Source organism: Phoxinus phoxinus, assembly GCF_949152265.1.
Source record: "Phoxinus phoxinus genome assembly, chromosome: 20".
Taxonomy (NCBI): Eukaryota; Metazoa; Chordata; class Actinopteri; order Cypriniformes; family Leuciscidae; genus Phoxinus; species Phoxinus phoxinus.
The window spans coordinates 18,673,812-18,690,753 of NC_136895.1; positions in this window are offsets into that span (position 1 = coordinate 18,673,812).

Consider the following 16,942-nt stretch of genomic DNA (forward strand, 5'->3'; position numbering starts at 1 on the left):
CCTGGACGCCGCGGGTGAACAACAAAGCGAAAAGAGAAAACTTGAGAAACTGCAGAAATCTCAATTTTTACCCTGTGAGTGTTAATCCCTTCTGTGACAAGTTTCCGACGTATTGATCATCGAAAGGTTAACGGAGAAAAGTCTTCCCTGCGCTCTCAACTTTCTGACTCTTAAATAGCTACTTTTCCCTCTTCTTGCAAAACCTCAACTCTACATCAGGAACGATTATTATCCCCTCTATCTGCTACTAAAATATTATTTGATTTAATTTCGTTTTGATTATAATTTTACTTATATTTTGAACTGTTTTGGGATTATTTTTGTTGTAGTTTTCTTTTGTCTAATTGTGAATTATCTCAGTCTGTGCGCAACCGCGCTAGTTTTCCAGTTGTAACAAACTGATTTATTTATTTTGATTTCTGAGAGCTTGCTGCTGGACACTGATTGATTTAGATATTTTTTTGTTGTTGGAAAAATTATATAAATGGACTTAATGAAAAAGCAAGACTCTAGTTATGTTTTCCTGTAATCGGAGAATACAAATTGTTTGTCAGTTTATTTAAACTGTCTGGCGCCCAACGTGAACATTAGCTACATTTTTTTTTGAGTAACTCACCGTTACAGATTGGCGCCCAACGTGGGGCGACGAACATGGACCATAGATGAACATTGAACATTTAATGTTGGGTTGTTTTCTCTAAAATGTAATTTCATGCTTGAAAATGGAAATGTTTTTGGCATTCATTTATGATTAATGATCGTAGGGCTCTATGTGTTTTGATCATTGTGGTGATTGTAAAAATTGGTACTCTACAATTGTTATTTACCATGTCTCATTCAAATCACCATTCTTTTCCATCTCCTTTGATGTCCCCTCCAGACATTTCCACTCCGTTAAATGTCCCTCTTCTTAGCTCTAGGGATCATCATCTAAACATACATGCCCCCATTCCCAGAGACCCACCTTCCTTCCTGTTACAATCGGCAGATATGGACATTGCAACCCCTGCTTCTTTTTCCCCTGTTTTGGAAACCCACAATGAACCTCCTGGTGTGTTCTCCACTTGTGAGCGAGCCTCACTCGAGTCTGAGATTCAGTGTGAACTCCCTATGATGCTTCCTACCCCTGGTAGAGGATGGGGTCAACTTACGGAGCAAGTCCATGACAATCTGAATAAACTGTATCAGGATTTGGGTAAACAGGACAAGGTTCTAAATGATTTAATTAAGCAAGTACAAAGAAGTAGATTTCATGTAGAGTCCAAGATAAACAAACTAGCAGAACAAACAGAGCAAAGTTTACGAAATCTACATGGGGTATTGTCTTCCGCTAAGGAAAAAAATGAAAGTGAGATGGATATAATAATGAAGGCAATCAAAACTGTAGTGTCAGAGGAAATGGACAGAGTGAAAGTTTCTCTTGTGTCTGAACTCGGATTTATGGTGGATCAGTTGCAAATTGAGGTTCAGCGAGACTTAAAAGATACCCAGAAAGCAGTGCAAGAAAAAAACACAGACCTGGTAAACCATATTTCTGAGTTACCCTCAGTATTAAAGAGGTTGTCTACAAAAGTGGATGAAATGAGTGGAAAGTTTGATCTACTCGCAGTGGCTCACACAAGTAAAATGAAAGACGAGGAAAAGCCATCAACCCATTCAGCTTTCTCCCGTTTACCGGAGACTTCACCCTTGACAACTACTTCTGCTCTTACCTCTGTCCCTAAAACTGATCACATTAAATTAGTCTTTCCTACATATGGGAGGCTAGGAGATGATCCTGACCCCCTACTGTACTTATCAAAGTGTCAAGATTTCCTTGCTTTGCACCCATTGTCTGACATTGATCTTCTTGCTACTTTTCGCACTGTTCTTCATGGCACCGCTCGAGATTGGTGGGAAACGACACGTTCCAAAGTGGCATCTTGGACGGAGTTCAAAGCTTCCTTTTTATCCGCTTTCTTAGCTGAAGACTATGAAGACGAACTTGCGGAACGTGTCAGAACTAAAAAACAGGGTGAACATGAACCTGTCAGAGACTTTGCATATTCTTACCGAGCTCTCTGTTCAAGATGGAATCCAGATCTCACTGAAAAAGACATTAAGCTCATATTGAAACACATAAAACCGCATCTTGCCAGTCAACTCCGTGGAAGGGTGGAGGATGTGGATGAGCTTGTGCGTCTGGGTCATCAGATGGAAAAGGACCACGAACTACAACTGGTGTATGAGCGTAACATTCATGCCAGAAGAGCGAGTCCCATACAGAAAGGGTTACATCCTCCTAACGTGCCTCAAGAAGACAAAGCCCCATTGTGTTGGCGTTGTAGAGGTATACATTCTCCTGGGTCATGCCCTCAGTATAATTCTTCATCTACGCAAATGAGCAGTCAATATAACAGACAAAAATCTGCTAAATCCAGATCCAATGGATACCCTAGTAACTCCGCTGCATCAGCTGTGACATCATCCAAGCAGTCTTTTAAGGTTGACACTTTCCAGGCTAAGGAGTCTTTGTCCACTGTAAAACAACCTTCCCCTTTGAATCCCGAAGCCATTCCACAACAGCTGGTTGTACCCATACTTATTGAGAATTGGTATGGCAAGGCTATCTTGGACACAGGAGCCAGCTATACATTGATGCATGAGAATCTCTGGGCTGAATTGAATAGCTCAAGAGAAAATCTTAAGCCTTGGTGCCGTGGTCCCTTGTATCTTGCCAACGGAGAAGCGGAGTCACCTCTAGGCTGGACAGCTTTAGACATTGAAATACAAGGGAATGTGATAAAGTCATCAGTGGCTGTACTTCCTTCTAAGGCCTTGGCCTATGGAATTGTGTTGGGACTTGACTTCATTTACCATAGCCAACTACAAATAGATGTCGCTGACCAGGTGTACGGATTCAAACACACGCCTTCAATCACATATCCTTTTCAACCTGGCAGTGCCTCAATATCTGGGTGGAACACATGGGAAGTAAGGAACCACAAAGGTAGTAGTAAACCGAAGCATCAACTTGGCCTTATCAGTTCTATACCTCCTCCGGGGTTTCGATTGAAAGTGGATCGTCTTAGTGTTCAAGAATATATAAATCAGGCTGTGTCTTCTGCCAATCTACAAGCATACGAAAAATCACAACTGTACGACATCTTACAAACAAATCCTAAAGTGTGTACCCATGAAGTTGGCAGAACCAATGTTTTACAGCATCACATCTATACAACTGCCCACATTCAAATTCCTATAAAACAAAAACCTTACCGCATGTCTTCTGTAAAACAGACCATTGTGAAAGAACAGCTCGAAGAGATGTTACATGCAGGTATCATCGAGCCCTCACGTTCTGGTTGGTCCTCCCCGGTGGTGCTGGTACCTAAAAAAGATGGTGGACAAAGATTTTGTGTGGATTACAGGAAACTCAATTCACTCACGGAAAGTGATGCTTATCCTCTTCCATCCATCACTGAGATTCTGGAGTCCCTCTCTGATTCAACCATTTTTTCCTCTATCGACTTAAATAGTGGTTACTGGCAAGTGGAGATGGGCCCAGAAAGTAAATTCATGACTGCCTTCATAACTCCAAAAGGCCTCTACCACTTTAATGTGATGCCTTTTGGACTTAAAAATGCACCAGCCACATTCCAGAGATTAATGGAGTTAGTCCTGGGAGACTTACGTGGTCAGTGTTGCCTGGTGTACTTAGATGATATAATCATTTATTCTTCCTCTGTGACACAGCATTTCTTGGATCTCCAGATGGTGTTTGATAAACTCCAACAAGCAGGACTAACTATCAACCTGAAGAAAAGCACGTTCTGTCTGGAAGAGATCAAATTTTTGGGGCACATTGTCAATACTAACGGCATTTCAGCAGATCCAGAGAAGGTACGCTCCATTCAGCAGTATCCGGTACCAAGGAACCTCAAGGAGGTTCAAAGATTTTTGGGAATGTCTGGATGGTACCACAGGTTCGTTCCTGGCTTCTCAAAAGTTGCTGAACCCCTAAATAACTTGAAAAAAAAGGGCATTCTTTTATCTGGTCTCCAGAGTGTCAACATGCCTTTGATCAATTAAAATCTCATCTGACCTCTTCTCCAGTTTTAGGACATCCCAAACCAGATCTTCCATTTACGGTGTATACAGATGCAAGTGAAACTGGTCTTGGAGCCGTGCTTGCACAGAAAACAGGTGTAGACTCTGAGCAAGTAATAGCATATGCTAGTAGGACATTGACCAAGGCTGAAGTAAACTATTCCGCCACAGAAAAGGAGTGCCTTGCGGTGGTATGGGCCTCAGAGAAATGGCAATACTATCTAGAACCAAAAGTATTCACCGTAGTCACCGACCATTCTGCCTTACAGTGGGTTCTGACTTCGAACAAATCTACAAGCCGTCTACTGAGGTGGGCTTTAAAATTGCAGAAGTTTGATTTCATAGTAGAGTTCAGAAGAGGCAAGCTCAATGTTGTTCCCGATGCTCTCTCTCGAATACCTTCGACTGTTGGCTGTAATGTGTTCTCGGCAAATAAAAAGATAGAGGACCTACCTTTTTCTGCTGATATGGTGTGGGCAGAACAACACCAAGACCCTGAGATTGAAAAGGTGTTCCGTGCTTTAGCAGAAGGAGATTCCGTCACGATGGAAAAATATACAGTGCTGGAAGACAAAGTGTATAGGAAAACGCAGGTTTCTGAACACCAAAATCACTACCGGATTTATATTCCATCCTCGCTAAAATCCAGAACGTTACAGGCGTATCACGAGAACCCCCTATGTGGACATCTGGGCATCTTCAAGACCTACAAAAGGCTTCATGATGTTGCATTCTGGCCTAGGATGTGGTCCGAAGTAAAATACTTTGTTAAATGCTGTGAGAAGTGCCAAGTCCTGAAAAGTGACAACAAAAAACCTCCAGGGAAAATACAACAGACTATTGTGAACAGACCAAATGAGCTACTGGGAGTAGACCTTATGGGCCCATTCCCACGCAGTTCACAACAACATGAATACATAATGGTCGTGGTAGACTACTATACACGTTGGGTTGAGATTTTCCCCATGAGAACCGCAACAGCTTCCACCATTACCCGTATTCTCAGAACAGAAGTTCTCACAAGATGGGGAGTTCCAACATACATTCTGTCGGATCGTGGTTCCCAATTTGTTTCGTCCCTTTTTCAGGAATTGTGTGAGCAATGGAAAGTCATGCCAAAACTTACTACAGCGTATCACCCACAAACCAACATGACTGAGCGTGTTAATCGTACCTTGAAGTGTATGATTGCATCATATGTTGAAGATAATCATAAAAAGTGGGATACGTATCTTCCTGAGTTCAGATTCGCATTGAACACTGCAGTACAGGAAACTACGGGACTGACGCCGGCCGAACTTCAAGTAGGCAGGAAGCTCCAGAGTCCTATGGACCGAATTCTTCAGTCAGCAATCCCTGTTCTGCCCGAGACTCCATTTTATGAAACTACGGATAGACTCCATCAACTTCAAGAAAGGGCAGAAGCTAGTCAAAAAAAAGCCCGTTTCAGACAATTAAGAAACTATAATAAAAACAGAAGAGAAGTGAGTTACCAGTTTCAAGACCGAGTGTGGGTAAGAAATTTTCCCAAGTCAAGTGCCCCACATCAATTCACGGCTAAGCTGGGTAAGAAATGGAAAGGTCCGTACCGGATCGTCCGTCGGCTGGGGCCGATAAATTATCAAGTTGTCCTGGAAAGCTCGGGCGAAGATATGAGAAATATTAATGTTTGTAACCTGAAACCTTGTTATCCTACAGCTAAAGAGGTGGAAAGACAAGAAAACAAAAAAATTCTGGAAATCTTTCAGGACTCTTCGGATGAAGAAGAATTCTTAGGATTCTAAGGGTAGAACAACCATGGGTTGACTTTCCAATGGGGGGAGGATGTAGCGAACCGCTAGTCAAAAGGAACAAATATTTAATTAATAATCATAATAAATCACAAAAAATAAATCTATACAATTTCATTATAATCATGAGAATTTGTTCGAACGAAAAACTAAAAATGGCAACAAAAAGAGGTGTGGTTTTTGAGTGACGGAGAACCGAAAATAAAAGAGGAAGTAGAGAAGCGGAAGGGAGAGTCTGGTCGGGAAGTTGAATCCGCGTCTGGAAAAGTCTGAGGGAAAACGAGGCGTTGTTTCAGCGTGTCGTGAAGTGCGCTGTGGGATTATTGTTCATGTCGACAATGTCTGAACGTCTGCATTATGGAATATTGGCGTACGGACCCGCATGCAATGATTGAGTGGCTGATCGAACTGGAACCTGGACGCCGCGGGTGAACAACAAAGCGAAAAGAGAAAACTTGAGAAACTGCAGAAATCTCAAGTTTTACCCTGTGAGTGTTAATCCCTTCTGTGACAAGTTTCCGACGTATTGATCATCGAAAGGTTAACGGAGAATTAAGTCTTCCCTGCGCTCTCAACTTTCTGACTCTTAAATAGCTACTTTTCCCTCTTCTTGCAAAACCTCAACTCTACATCAGGAACGATTATTATCCCCTCTATCTGCTACTAAAATATTATTTGATTTAATTTCGTTTTGATTATAATTTTACTTATATTTTGAACTGTTTTGGGATTATTTTTGTTGTAGTTTTCTTTTGTCTAATTGTGAATTATCTCAGTCTGTGCGCAACCGCGCTAGTTTTCCAGTTGTAACAAACTGATTTATTTATTTTGATTTCTGAGAGCTTGCTGCTGGACACTGATTGATTTAGATATTTTTTTGTTGTTGGAAAAATTATATAAATGGACTTAATGAAAAAGCAAGACTCTAGTTATGTTTTCCTGTAATCGGAGAATACAAATTGTTTGTCAGTTTATTTAAACTGTCTGGCGCCCAACGTGAACATTAGCTACATTTTTTTTTGAGTAACTCACCGTTACAGTGTGCACATTTATGCAGTTAGTTATTCCTTCCAATATTTTTTTTCTTTATAGCCTAATGTCACTTTGGTTTTCACAGGCATTGCATAGTTTCTAATTTTTACATTAAACGTGCAAAAGTTCTGATATTGTTATCTTTGTTTAATTTTTTTTTTTTACTTCTCAAAAGCAGCTGTTGTAACAGGAATGTGTTGACTTATATCCACTGTATACAAAAACTGTACATCCAACAACAGAGATGCTAATGGTTTTATGGGACAATAGGCCTTGTGTTTTCTGAGGTCTGAACAGGATGACATGATATTTTGGCTATTGTGATACGTGAAAATGCCTCCACTAATGCACATGAAATAAATGACTGAACAAAAGTGAGATCTCAATTTGAACTTCAGCAATTCTATTTATTTCAAGAACATAAACTATCAAGAGCATAGAAACTTAATAACATCGTAATGTTTCATCATCTTTTAAAGGTGGCCTGGCATTAGCATCTTGCAGTGTGTGTGTGTGTAGCCCTAGACACTCATGAGAAAAGCTTGCTCTGTACAGTGCAGTAAACCACACATCCTGTTATTACAAAGAAACGAGACAACATACATCTAAACAGAAATTAAAGTTGCACCTTGGTAAAAGTTTTCCATTTATGAATATTTATAACCTTAAACAGTTGTTTGACATGTTGTATTTAGGCAGACGGGTGCTGTATGTCGTGTTGGTTCATCGTGTTCATTCAGTTGCTTCTGCTCTTACAGTCGCTGTAAATGACTGCAGCCATGACGGAAACACAGACTACGTTTACATGCACCCAATATAATCCGTTCAAAACCGGAATATTAGCAATAACCCGGTCGCGCACGGCCATGTAAACACCGGCAAAAAACCCGGATATGCTCATATCCCGGTTTTTAAAAACCGGGATATTATACCTGGGGTACCCCTTTTCTAACCCGAATATTTGGTCTTGTAAACGTGTTTCGGCATATCCTCATCAAAATGTGTGTTCTGCGCATGTTCTATTCGCAAGGAATCTTGGTCTTTTGAGTAGAGACGGCGCATAAAAAAACCCCGCGTCCACTCTCCGTGGGCTTAATTTAATCTGCGAGTGAGATATGGGGATCTGGATCCAAGGGGCGGGTGGGTTCTACATGGGATTTTATTTATTCATATATATGTATATTTTTTTTTATTTAAGTTATTATTATTATTTTTCTTATTATTTTGTTTATTTTTATTTTTATGTTAATTATGCTTCATTATATATGCTTATGTATAGACATGTATGTAAATGGATGTATATATACATTTATATTCTATTTCTGTGAAGCATGTCTGTATGTTTTTCCCTAAAGGAAAAAATAAAGAAAAATTTGATAATAAAAAAAAAACCCCGCGTGCAGTAGCCTATAGCGGAAGTAAAAAAGTCGAGGTTAACATGGCGAGACGCAGCACAGCACCACACTTTTGGAGCGAGGATGAGACCAATTTCTTTATTAGTGTAGTGAAAACCAAGAATATAATAAAGACCATGAGGCACAGTAGTGTCAAGTGCTGCTGGTGGATCAGTAGGCTACCAGCGCCAAAGCGCAAACAAAGACTATCGCTATCTGCCCCAAACTATTAATTATCCGCCTGCTGCTGCTGTTGTTGTTGTTGTTGTCTTTGGATACAGGAAGAAGAATCGGAAATGACGCATATTGCATCTTAATGTTGTCCGTACGTCCAGACGCTAACCGTGCTTTGCTGTTTACATCGGGATATTGGCGACTGATTACACATTCCATGTACAGGAGTAACTCTCTCTGCTCACGCATGTAAACGGGTTATCCCGAATGTTTCAGAAACCCGAATAGTGACCTTAACCCGACCATAACCCGAATTTTAACAGCTTGTAAACGTAGTCACAGAGGACTGACAGTAGAGCTAAAGAAAGCTAAAACAAACAAACAAATAAACAACCATACAGCGATAAGATGGAATAACAGTACTGATATTCATCAAACATGCCTTTTTTTCCATTTATTTTATTTGTTATTGGTTTATGCAATTAATGAATTAAACCATATACAACTTACATTCAACCAGTTATATAGAGATCATTTAATTTAGTTTGATCAGGGTTGGAGCTAAACTCTGCAGGGAAGTGGCCCAACAGGACCAGATTTGAGGAACCCTGATATAGAACGTTAGAATGTTGGTCATCATGATCATTTGCATACTGGACAGTGATGGGTCTTCTTTCTTATATTTAAGTGACAAATTGAATAGTTTAATCAATTACAAAAGTTACATTAACATTCTTTTGTATGTGCTGGTATTTCCTCCGGAAACTGCAAATGTATTTAATAACCTACAGTGATTTTAAGTGGTTGGTCTAAAATCACTGTATACAGCCTTGAGAATAAGCTAAAATTGCTCCTTTGGTTAAATACTTTTTTGTTTTTGCACACTTCCACACCCCTACATTTGTAATATGTATGTTTATCCTGGAAATATGTAATCCTCTCTCACATAGCCTCTCTTTCATTGTAGATAGGTACCATCATTTTGAGGGAAAAGTGTTCAAAAGTCTGAAAACCTGTGTTTAACTTTAAAGCTACACTGTGTAATTTTTTAAGTTAATACTTAGCAACAAAAAAAACAAAAAAAAAACTTCAAAATGTCAAAATTATATGTGCGCATTCATGTTTAATTACTTCCACCAACTCAAATATTCTCCTAAGTGTAGAATCTCCCATTCAGAATACATACGATCGAGTCGCTCGAATGGTGGCAGCCATGTTGGGCAAAGGGCTTAAATACACAAGACTAACGACTAGACAAGGGACACCTGTGAACAATGAAACAATAAACCAATGACACTAGGCTTGTTTGAGATGAGCAAAATCTGCGCAGAACCGATCACAACAGGTCAGCCTGGCTCTGATGTCATGCTGAGGTATGTCAAAAAACTCCATTTAGAATCCATCTCGATTAGTTCTTCGTCTGTGTATTCCGGCTCATACATGAACGGTTCGTTGAATAAAACACACTCCTCGTCTCCAAAGTCTGGAACATTGGCATGGCTTTCAAACATGGTCATAGGCTTATGTCCTATGTTGATTTCTTCGTGAAATATACTCTGCTTCTGTAGCGATGAGTGTGTCAGCGGCAGGTAAATACACTTGCGTGATTGTCATGTGGACCGGATTTCTCGGTTGCCTAGGTAACTTAAAGGGATAGTTCACTTTGAAATTAAATTTTGGTATGTTTTAGCTTACCTGAAGTGCATCCAAGATGTAGGTGTCTTTGTCTCCGCAATTCAGGTATATAGGCACTGTCTCCAAAAGCATGCAGAGATGTCTCTAATAGCATGCAGAGAAAAGTCCAAATTAAAAAATTCCCAATCGTAAGTGCACATTGATGGCCTAAGACACGAAACAAGCGGTTTGTGTGATAAAACGAACAGTATTTATATTGTTTTTCTCTCTTTTACACAACCATGTCCAAGTGATCTGTTTACTTAGTCTGCGCAAGCGCCGTAGAGCTCCGGAAGTGATCTCTCGCGCGTGTACGTCACTCATTGTTTACACCAGAACCTATGCACAGAACAGTGATTGTAAAGAAATACTAAAGAAATAACCAGCCACAACACTGAACGACTACCAGCCTATAGCACTCACGCCCATTATGATGAAGTGCTTTGAAAGGCTGGTCAAGGCTCACATAACATCTAGCCTACCTGCCACATTTGACCCTTTCCAGTTTGCATACCGTCCCAAGCGTGTGATGATGCCATAGCAGCAGCACTTCACCTCAGTCTGGCTCATCTGGAGAACAAAAACAGCTGTGTGCAGATGCTGTTCATTGACTTCAGTTCTGCCTTCAATACAGTTATTCCACAACACCTGGTGAATAAACTCAGTGCTGTAGGCATTAGCACCCCACTTTGCAACTGGTTTCTAGACTTTCTCACCAACAGACCACAGACAGTCAGAGTTGGCAAAAACTCTTCACAGACCACCATCATGAACACTGGGGTCCCTCAAGGATGTGTGTTGAGTCCTCTGTTGTTTACACTGTTGACTCATGACTGTTGTGCCAGATACAACTCAAACCACATCATCAAGTTTGCAGATGACACAACGGTGGTGGGCCTCATCAGTAACGACGACGACTCGGCATACAGAGATGAGGTACACCAACTCATCAATTGGCGTGACACTAACAATTTACATCTAAATGTAAATAAAACAAAGGAAATAATTGTGGACTTCAGGAAAAATCACAGGCCACATACACCCCTTACCATCAATGGCAGCGCTGTGGAATCAGTGAAAAGCATAAAGTTTCTGGGGGTGCACATCACTGATGACCTATCATGGTCTACCAACATCACCTCCCTTGTCAAGAAAGCTCAGCAAGGATTCTTACGCAGGATGAGAAGAGCCCACTGGCACTCACTACCTTCTACAGGGGTGCCATTGAGAGCATCCTCACCAGCAGTATCTCAGTCTGGTATGGTAGCTGCTCTGCTGCTGACCGGAAAACCTTACAGAGGGTGGTGGAGTCAGCTGAGAAGATCACCAGATCAGCCCAATCACCCATCCAGGACATATATTACATTTACATTTACATTTATTCATTTAGCAGACGCTTTTATCCAAAGCGACTTACAAATGAGAAACAATAGAAGCAATTAAACTAGCTGTAGACCAACAGTATGTAAGTGCTATGACCCTTCACAGTACAATCCAACGTACAGTATTTTTTTTTTTTTTTTTTTTTTTTTTTTGTTAGAATAGAGAAGAGTGTGTTAGTATTACTGGATTAAATGCTGCCGAAAAAGATATGTCTTCAGCAATTTCTTAAAAATGGGTACGGACTCAGCGGCTCTGGCTGAGTTAGGCAGATCATTCCACCAGTAGGGAACAGTCATGGTAAAGGTCCGAGAAAGAGATTTTGTGCCTCTTTGAGATGGCACCACAAGACGGCGCTCACTTGCAGAGCGCAAGTTTCTGGATGGCACATAAGTCTGAAGTAATGAGTTCAGGTATGAGGGAGCAGTGCCAGTGGTTGTTCTGTAGGCAAACGTCAGTGACTTGAATTTGATGCGAGCGGCAATCGGCAACCAGTGCAATTTTGTTAGGAGAGGAGTGACGTGTGCTCTCTTCGGCTCGTTGAAGACCACTCTAGCTGCAGCATTCTGGATCAGTTGCAGAGGTTTGACAGTGCAAGCTGGGAGACCAGCCAGGAGAGCATTACAATAGTCCAGTCTGGATAGAACAAGCGCCTGAACAAGCAGTTGTGTAGCATGCTCTGATAGGAAGGGCCTGATCCTTCTGATGTTGTACAAGGCAAATCTGCATGACCGGGCAGTGCTAGCAATGTGATCTGTGAAATTCAATTGGTCGTCAATTACAACTCCAAGGTTCCTGGCTGATCTTGATGGAGTTATGGATGACGAGCCTAGCTGAATGGTGAAGTTGTGATGAAGTGCTGGGTTAGCCGGGATTACGAGTAGCTCTGTCTTCTGCCTTCAGCTTATGTTTGCTTTTGCAGCGAGCTAAACAAAGGCTTAGTTAAAGTCGTAGACATTTGTCAGGGTCAAACTTTCTTTACTGAAGCCCAATTTGTGAAACTGTAACACAAATTAACAATGATATTAAAAACATATCTCTTACCATGTTACATTCAGTTCACATAGATCAAAACAAACATAAATGTGCATTTATGATGCAGATAAATCACCCTTACATAACTTAGAAGATAGCGGTGTTAAGAAGAACGATCAAGCATCTCAATTATGATTACATTTAAGATGTCACATGTAAATCGTTCTCAAACATGGGTATAACCTATCAGAATACATGTAATCATATTTTACCGTTTAGATTAATATTTTAAACTTACAGATTGTGCCGTTTCAAGAGCAAAACAAGATGGATGGACGTGGATGCACCTCTACACTCTGCACCATGAGTTCTAACATCCAAAATGGCTGATATATTATTAAAGGTGGCGTGCTACTTAAAGTGACCACAAGGTGTCAGAATTAACCAAGGCAACTATAATATAACTAAGGCCAGGATACTCCCCGCCTGACATCAACAGATGTCACATCAGACTTGAGGAACAGTAACAACATCCAGATTGTTAAGCCACCTTAATTTGTGTCCTTTGAAATCAGAAGAACAACTTCAGTGACTGGTCTCAGGAAGAATCGTTGTTCACCTTTCTTTATGATTTTTACTTCAATCTTTCTGACTTTGCCATCCTCACTTGGGTACGTTTTAGTTATGATCCCAACTGGCCAGTCATTTCTTTTCTCCTGAGCATCTTTCAGAAGCACAACGTCTCCATTCTGTAGGTTTGGCTTAGCTGTGCGCCACTTGCGACGTCCTTGAAGTCCACTCAAATATTCATTCCTCCATCTTCCCCAGAAGACATTGGCTAAATACTGAACGCGACGCCACTGAGCTCTGCATAGATCGTGGTTTTCAAATTGGCCAGGTGGTACAGGTGGGGCTCCAACTTTCTGTGTGAGGAGCATTGCTGGTGTTAGTATCATTGGTTGTTCTGGATCAGTAGAGACTGTAGTTAAGGGACGAGCATTCACAATTGCACTCACTTCTGCCATGAACGTTATTAAAACTTCATGTGTAAGTCTTGCAGGGCTGTGTTGAAGGAGCATGGCATCGAGAATACGTCGGGAAACTCCAATCATGCGCTCCCAGGACCCTGCCATATGTGAAGCATGAGGAGGATTGAACTGCCAGCAGCATTGGTTATCAGATAGGTAAGCTTGGATGTTTGAGTTGTGGCAACCTTGCTTGTCAATTTGTAGCTCTTTGCAGGCTCTCACAAAGTTGGTTCCACAATCAGACCTCAAGATCTTAGCGGGGCCTCTGATTGCAAAGAAACGCCGTAGGGAATTGATAAAACATGAGGCACTCATAGACTCGATCACTTCTAGGTGAATCGCCCGTGTAGTCATGCAAGTAAATATGACCGCCCATCTTTTAGCTTCTGCTGGACATCCTCGTGTTTTCCTGACCGTGACTGGCCATGGACCAAAAACATCCAACCCCACGAATGTGAATGGCGGGTCTATGTGTAATCTGTCGGCTGGTAAATCTGCCATGATCTGCTCCTCTTGTTTGCCTCTCAATTTGCGACAGGTAACACAGTTGTAGATGGAGCTGCTGACTGATCTCTTACCTCCAACAATCCAGTAACCACCTGCCCTGATGGCACCTTCCGTGAGATGTCGGCCTTGGTGATATACCTTCTCATGAAAGTGTCGAATCAAAAGCTGAGTAATATGATGTTTACCAGGTATGAGAGCTGGATACAGTTCTACAGATGGTAATTGAGCTCTCCCCAGCCGACCTCCTACTCTAAGAAACCCTTCTGAGTCAATAAATGGACAGAGTTTGCTGAGAGGACTTGACTTTTGGACAGACTGACCGTGTTCTAGGCGTTTAAAGTCATCTCTGTAGACTTCTCTCTGAACAGTTTGAATGATTGTAGCTTTAGCCTGCTTCAGCTGCTCTTCCTCTGTATGCTTGTTGCAAATGTGCCATCCGGCTTTGGAGCAGACATCTCCTGACCCAGGCTTGACACACTTGGCTATGTGTTGCAATCGTGCTATGGCCTTTAACAGGGAGCTCCATCTAGAGAATCGTTGGAACCTTTCACTCCCAAGGTTCCTTTGTGACAGGCTAGTCACACAGGTAATACACTCAGGACGAAGCTCTGCATCTGTTTCAGGACTGACGAGGGTGTAAGACCCTTTATCAAGTTCGTCTTGTCTTGTGTGTAGGAGGAATGGAGGACCTTTAAACCAATATGATGAAGTCAATTGCTCTGAGGGGAGCCCTCTGCTTGCAGGATCGGCTGGATTAAGATGAGTGGGCACGAAGTTCCACTGATGTGGTCGCGTAGAGTGTCTAATGCGCTGTACTCGATTATGAACGTAGACGTGAAAACGCCTCGTCTCATTGAAGATGTATCCTAGCACTACTTTAGAGTCAGTGTAGAATCTCACATCATCCAGTGTTGTGTCCAGCTGTTCTTGAAGCATCTCTGCTACTTCCACTGCTAGTACAGCCGCACATAACTCAAGTCGAGGGATAGTGACATCCGGCTTTGGAGCAAGCTTTGCTCTGCCGAAGAGGAAACCAACTTCACTGAGACCATCTGGGTTAGTAACTTTCAGGTAAGCTACTGTTCCTACAGCTTTAGTGGAAGCATCACAAAACACAATGATCTCTTTCTTGTGTGCACTAGACAATGAGATGGAGGTATACATTCTTGAGATTTTTAGTCCTTGCAGATGTTTGAGGGAATCTTTCCATTTTTGCCACTGCTCTTGTTTCTCTTTGGGCAGAATAACATCCCAATCATCTGCATCTCCAGAGATGTCTCTCAGGATGGAACGACCCTCAATGCTTACCGGTACTACCAATCCTAGAGGATCGTACAAGCTGTTGATGGTAGAAAGCACTCCTCGCTTAGTGTAAGGTTTGTCACTGATGGATACTTGAAATACAAATGCATCTATTGACAAGTCCCAACACAATCCTAAGCTTCGTTGAATGGATGGTGAGTTTACACCAAGATCGAGGCCCTGCAGCGTAGTAGCTAGATCCTCAGTTGGGAAGGCTCTCATGATGACGGGGCTGTTGGATGAGATTTTGTGTAGGCGGAGGTTGGATTGTGCTAGCATCTGTTGAGCTCTGTGCAGTACATCAATGGCCTCAGCTTCGGAACTGAATGATTTTAGCCCATCGTCCACATAGAAATGGCGCTCGATGAAGAGCCTTGCATCACTTCCATACTCTGACTCCCCCTCTACAGCTGTTCTTTTGAGCCCGTATACAGCTACTGATGGGGAGGGGCAATTGCCAAAAACGTGGACCCTCATGCGGTACTCTACAATATCTCCATCAAGGTTGTGATCCTTAAACCACAAGAAGCGCAGGTAATCTCGATGTTCCTCTTTGACCAGAAAGTTATGAAACATTTGCTCAATGTCTGCCATCACGGCATAGGAGTCAGATCTGAAGCGGATGATCACACCTATCAGGCTGTTGTTCAGGTCTGGGCCTTTAAGGAGAACTTGATTTAAGGAGATGTTGTTGTATTGAGCACTTGAATCAAACACTATCCTGATCTTCCCTGGCTTTTGTGGGTGATAAATGCCAAAGCTTGGGAGGTACCAACATTCCTTGTTGTCTTCAAGAGGGGGAGCAATTTCAGCATGTCTTTTTTTTAACATTGTCTCCAAGAAATCCACATAATGGTCTTTCATGTCCGTCTTCTTTTTCAGAGAACGACGAAGTGATAATAGACGACTGACAGCCTGGTCTCTATTATTGGGTAAACGCTCTCTGGGGCAGCGAAACGGGAGTGGAGCTACCCAACTGTTTGCTTTGTCTTTGGTGAATTCGTCATCCATAATATCCAGGAAAGCCTCATCTTCTCCAGATAGTGCAAGCATGTTATCTTCTTTGGTTTGTTTGAAGATATGCTTGCCAATGTCATGAGATCGTTTTGTGCTCCTTATGAGCCTGTGCTCTTCACTTGTGAACCTTTCTTTAGAACAGATGCTGTTTCTGCAAGGTGTGAGAAAGCTGGGCCTGCCGTTCTCAAGCACACTAGTTTTGAAAGTGCTCACCGTGGGTTTGTGCGCTCCACCGAGGCACACATCTCCTACAATCACCCATCCCAGGTCGAGGAGTTGGGCATATGGAGCATTGTGAGGACCATTGCGTTGTCTGCGGACCTTGTGCGCACGGATAAGATCTCTCCCTATGAGAATGAGAATGTCAGCTGCGGGATCCAGTGGAGGTATCTGAGAGGCAATGGCTTGAAGGTGAGGATGGTAAGCAGCGGCTTCAGGAGTGGGAATCTCCAGTCTGTTATCAGGGATCGAATTACACTCTATGAGTGTTGGAAGCATCATTGATACCTTCCCATCCAAGGATTCAACCACAAAGTCTTTTGCTCTCCTCCCGCTAGTATCAACTGTGCCTGAGCATGTT